The sequence below is a fragment of the Suricata suricatta genome, chromosome 16 (assembly GCF_006229205.1).
Source record: "Suricata suricatta isolate VVHF042 chromosome 16, meerkat_22Aug2017_6uvM2_HiC, whole genome shotgun sequence".
In the NCBI taxonomy this organism is placed as follows: Eukaryota; Metazoa; Chordata; class Mammalia; order Carnivora; family Herpestidae; genus Suricata; species Suricata suricatta.
The window spans coordinates 57730561-57736560 of NC_043715.1; the positions used below are offsets into that span (position 1 = coordinate 57730561).

Below are 6000 nucleotides of genomic sequence, written 5' to 3' on the forward strand. Positions count from 1 at the left end.
ATCACTGGAAGTGTAAGGCCCCAAAGGCCAATAACCTACTTTGCTCTCACTAAAATAAATCAGTGCACTCAAAAAACGGCATTCCTCCAAAATTTTCATCAAACAGGAAGGAATGAAAACATAAAAATCTTTAATAGAATGTTATGTAGCCATTAAGTCACGTTTTCAAGTTTTTTAACTTTATTTTCTGATGGCAAACATAAAAGATAGTACAACGTTCCAACATTAGAATATTTAATATAGAAACCACAAGCCACACCCACTGACCACATCTGTTGCTATACTAAACCTTTTGACATCCATATATCGAGTCACATCAAATTTTTACCAAAATGAGATCACATTAGGTGTTTTGCATGTGTGTACTTTTGACTTTTTTTATATTTATTTTTTTTAAGTAAACTTTATGCCAGACATGGGGTTGGAACTCACAACCCCCAAAGCAAGAGTCACATGTTCTGCCAACCAAGCCAGCCAGGTGTCCCTTGTGTATACATTTTAAAACCCAGTAATTTATGATGGTTATCTTTCTATACTAGTACATACAGATCTGTATCATTCTTTCTAAAGGCCACATAGCATTCCATCCTACAGGCACACTGGTTTATTTAAATTTGATGAAAACCACTAACATAAAAAACCTTTAAAACATTAAATGAAAATAACAGGGCATTAAATTGTACAGCACACATGGCATTTATATGTATGCCTATTTATATGTACACAGAAAATGATGAAAATGTCCCCGCAATGGAATATAAGGCAATTTTTAGAAAGCAAACCTATAGATGGGGATGTATTTATGTGGAAATTCTTGTAGATATTGCTAAACAGCTACAAAGCAGTATGTGTATCCACACAAAGAAACACACCCATAAAAATGGAGACTAAAAACATGGCGGACACATGATCCGAGCTCTCCGGGCGGCACAGCGCACTCTCCCCCTGCCCACCAAGTACTGTCACATCCCAGGAACTTCACTCTTACACCTTGAGTTTGAAATGTTAAAGAACTGAGTATGATCTCATTGTGCTAAAAAAACAAACACACAAGAACAAACAACAAAGCTATTTAAACAAAGTACGTATAAACTAAACCAGAAGAAAACTTCCATGTAAACTTGTATAGACTATTTGTAAGATGAGGAAAATAAAAATATATATAATAAAAGATCCTTCTGCTTCTTTTTGCATTTTAATTTGAAATGTTCTAAGTTTACAATTGGAAAAATTTTTTTAATATAAAATTCAAAATAAATTCAAAAGGTCTTTCCTTATCCTTTCTGCCTATAACTGTTGAGCAGCGCGCCTTCTGCTGTGGTGGTCCCCAGGATGTGGCCCCCGCTTATGTGACACTTAATCTGCCCTTCTGGCCACCCGCGCTGCTCCCACAGCGGCCCCCATCCAGCCTGCACCCCCGACGGCGCCCCACCCCCCGACGGCGCTCCCCTCTGGCCTCTTGGTTCATACATGTCAAACCCATCACCTTCAGTTCCCGACTTGGAGGGGGACCCTCGCACACCCCTAGTTATTGACGTTTCCGCATTTCCCTCTGCTCTCTGGAGTACAGATCCTAGCGTGGGTTAAGTAGTAGCCAAGGACAGGATCTTAAAAGGTCTGACCACATTTGGCAGAGGCAAAGGTAGAGACACGAAGGGCCCAGGGCCTGCTCCTAGGGGCCAAGACCACCGATTCCAAGAGGAGGAAAAGAGAGGAGATGAATGTCGGAAAGCAGCCTCTCTCTCCACCCTGGGCAGAGGGGCTGATGGATTTCCAGCATTCTTTAACTTCCATATATCAGTTCTTGCATATGCTAGGCATCTAACCATGAAATGTTATATGCATTGTAAGCACAGTAAATTTCAGGTTTGAGCTTGACCACTTAAAACCACAGGACAGTGGTGCCACCTGGACAACAGTGTGGCCGTTGTGGTTTCTACCATGGTATTTGTGCCATTCTTTGAATGTTCTACAGCACTTTACTTCTCTATTTCATAAAAATGAATAGAAAACAAAAGTATGGGCCTCACAGTTATGGCAACTGAAACAAGGAGAGAATTCATCAGGTATCCCTGACAAGGGGGGGTCTTTGGCCTCAGACAGCTGAATTGGGATGAATTCAAAGAACACAGATCAGACGCTTGAGAACGCTGACAAGGACATGTGAGGAGAGCTACAGGAATCCTGTGAGCCCACTGTTTGCCCTCAGGCCCCCCACATCCACTCAGCTGAGGAAGAAGCTCCATGAGAGCCTGGTCAGCCCCATTTCTACTTACTTACTCGGGCCCCTCGTCACGGCGCACCTAGACTCAGCCCCCTCACTCGTCTACCTACCTCATCCGAGGGGGCTGGGATTGAGAACTCTAAAGTCAGGAAGCGAGGAAGTTACTGTCTTCGTTTCTTGGGGACAGCAGGGTGGGTGGTCTCCTCTCTCTTCTCGTGGGCGCCATTCTCCTGCCTCTTTCTGCAGACCGACAGTCTCTACTTCAGCGTGCGCGTGGTAAACGCTGCCCCGGTGCCAGTCCTGCCTCTCCTCCCAGGGACGCGCCCAGTGCCGACAGCCTCGGCTACCCAGGCTTGGAGGCTACGAGCGCACACCTCAGCTCGAGTTCTTCTAGGGTGGTGGTTCTCAAACTTGGGGTGCCAAAAGCCATCCGAGGTACTTGTGAAATAGGTACCTGCCTTTCTAAGTGATGATCTAGGACGCCTGTGGTTCTCTAGGAAAGAGGCATTCCAACAGGCGCCCCGGTAGCTGTACTTTGAGAACCATGGCTCTAGGCTTAGGTGTCCGGTCTTGTCCCATCAACCACGTACAGGAACATGCGGACAACCGGGGCTGCTGGGGGGCCAGCTTCACACGGGAATGTCAGCCAAGAGTAAAGGCCCACTCTCCCTACCATACTGGCCAGGACCTCCACCCTCTGCTCCTTCAGATGGCTCTTCTCCGATAATAACCACATCACCCTGGGCTTACCTCCATGGCAAAGGCTTAGCACTTACCACACTGCAGCCAAATTTCCTTGTTGGTGTCCATTCTTGTGGGCTTTCCCCAGAAATTTCAGAAGAGAGGAAATAGTATCTAAAAGTTTTAGTTTAATGATCAGACCCCAAAAGTTCAAGACTAGTAAAGCTACTTTAAAGAGAATGTCTTCTGAGCTGGTATGACTTATCTGGCTGTATTTTCACATCTACTATTAGCTGATCAGTTTTTTTTTACCCCAAAGGAGAAAGGACATGAAAAGACAGCCCACACACCATGTACAGGAAAAAGGTACTCCAGTCAGACCTAATCTGAGTGGAAATTGGGGATGAAGGGGACTGTAGACAGGGGCCTCTGGTGTCCCAGCTACCCCAGCACGAACTTCACTGCAACTGGATGCTGGCCCCAGGCTACTATAAGGCAAGTGATAGTACACCTTCATAGTCTCTCCTTTTGAGTCCGTACTCACCAAGTATGCCCACGCAGGTCTTCCTACAGGGAGTGTGCTGAGTACACACTCTTCTAAGTACTGGGTCCCTGCTGTGGCTCTCGCACTACAGACTGACAAACCGGAACCGAGAAAACAGGAACACTGCACTTTAGTCACACTGGTGTTCAACATAAACTAGTCTGTCGGGGGGGATTAACCAGGTCTCCTGAGCTTCATAATGTGGACCTAACACAGGACGAGTCCTCAGGCGACGTAAGGTTTCTGAGTGTCCACAGGCTTTAGGAGCAGACACTGTATCCTCGAGGCACTCACTGTGGCTGAGAATCAGCCAACCCACTGGCAGGGCCCCACCGGGGATGGCACGCGAGCCTTCCTCCAGATGGCGACACGCCGTCAGCCCGGCCACTTACTCTGGTAAGCATGTCTTCTCACTCTTCGTCTAACTACAGCTCTCATTCAGCAGATGCTGAGGCCAGCGATCACGTCCCCACTTCCAGAGACACAAAGCCTGGCACGGTCCTGTCCCAGAGTGGGGGACAGTATCCATGTTTGCTGACGGCAGGAACAACCTCTGCTATTTCGCTCAGTTCCCCACATGATGGGATTCACCAGCCTGGTCTGAAGCGGTCAGCAAGGTGGGAAAGGGTACAGGCCCCACGGAGTCTCTCCGCTCTCTCAAATCCAGCCACCTCACGTCCCCCCTGCTCTGACCCCGAGCCGAGCGTCATGTCCCACCCAGGCCCTGCAGCCAGTGTTTCCACCCTCCCTTCTGAACCCTGTAGCAGTCAGTATTCTTAAAACACAAACATGATTCCCACGTTACGTTTATGGCTAAGACACCTCAATGCTTTCGCGCTCTGCCTCATGTCGAGCCACATACTTACCGCTCACAGAAAGGCCTCTCACACAAGCTGCCCTCTTCCCCGCCTTGCTCAAACACCACTCAGCTCTTTCCTTTGCTCCAGGCCTCCTAGACTTCTGGCTCTTCTCTCTGGAGACCTCGGAAGTGCCCCGTGCCGCCTGCTTGAGACTTCCCTGCCCACAACACACTACCGCCCTCCGCTCCCCAGTGCTCGGCTCGAGCTTCCCTGGCCTTCCAGGAAGGCCCGATGGGGGCTCTTTCAGGGTAACTGCCTCCAGCGAATGTTCTCTCTCAAAACCATAAATTGTACAATTATTTTGTCAATGTCTTTCATCACCCAATAGACCATGAGCTCCAAGAACACACCTCTTTCCCCGCGCTAGGGCGTGTTTGCGAGAAGAACTGACGGAGCCCTCATGCTTCTCTAATCATCAAGAGACAGAGTGGGCCTGAAAGTACAGCTGAGTGTGGGGGAAAAGGTCGGAAACTGAAAAGGACAGCATGAGGCCCAGGAGAATTCCTGGCAAACACACAATTCACCAGAAGAGTCTGTGAGTTTTCAGAGCTGTATGGAACACATATGCAGTAGAAAAGGGTCAGGGTGAGGAAGAATGGGTGCACTCCAAGGATGAGTGTGGCACCGTGAGAAGGGAATTCAGCTCACCTGGACCTGGACCCGGCCACCGAGCCTTTGGACCTCTTCCTCTTGCCAGCGGTCTCTGAGAAAGGCAGAAGCTCGAGAAGGCAAAGCTGGGGAAGGAAAAAAAACCATGAGATATACCAAATTTATTTTGCAAATACCAGATTCTTCAGACTGGAAAGGACGGCACGACAGGTGCACCTTTATCTCCTCCAGGGGCAGAGGCCAAGTGAGACCAGGAGGTAGAGCCCTCTGTCCCAAGATGGATTGGCCATGGGCATGGCTCCCTGAGGAACTAGTTGTACTGTGGACTGTAATCATGGCCTCTTCCCTGTGGGGTTACACCAATGGCTGTGCAGGTCACTCTCTGAACATCTTAGAAAGCTTTCTAACAAGCTAAGCAAAACAGTAAAGACATACGGTTTTGGATTAAGAAATCAATTCAAGAACCCAACTTCCTACTTATTACTATGTGACACTGGTAGTCCCTCTAAAAGCAAAGGACAGACACATGTAGGCAAAACTCGGGAGGAAAAAAACAGGTGAAGTGGTACTCTTATTTACTTATGTATTTCTGTACTTATTTACCAACCCCATACAGTGGGAAACATCTTACTTTTATTGTCTCTACTACTCACCACGACACTGTTAATTTTCTGAGTCTCACTTTATAGAAAAGCAGATGCTCAAAGAACTCAATCTCAGAGCTCATGGCAGACTACTATAGACCCACCTAACATTACTTTGAAAAACAGAACACCTACTGACATTTCTCCATGGAGACCGTGTGGACTAGTGATACAGGTACCCCTTAAAAAAGTGCGTTAAAACTCCAGTTTTGCCATCTAATAGCTAGTGATGCAAGGCTGGAAGTTTAACTGCACTGTAAATTTAAGTAACATGAAGAGACTATCTTCTATTAGGACCTTAATGCTACTGTCATTAGGTAAATACTTTATTCCTGAAGCTTATCTACCATTTTAGAGGTTATCATCATGCTCCCAAATGGTTTAATACTACATATTTCAAGTCCTACTGTGCCTCAGAGCACACGTTCAATTAGGGGG

General features: G+C 47.1%; 1 protein-coding gene across 4 annotated transcripts in view; it reads right to left on the reverse strand.

Moving 5' to 3' along the window:
• Nucleotides 1–6000, reverse strand: part of PEG3 (paternally expressed 3) — a 42703-nt gene that overhangs the window by 22367 nt on the left and 14336 nt on the right. For all 4 annotated transcript variants that reach the window (XM_029924569.1, XM_029924565.1, XM_029924566.1 and 1 more), the window contains exon 2: nucleotides 4958–5043. The gene's annotated coding sequence lies outside the window, so the exon portion shown is untranslated. The remainder of the gene's footprint in view (nucleotides 1–4957; nucleotides 5044–6000) is intronic.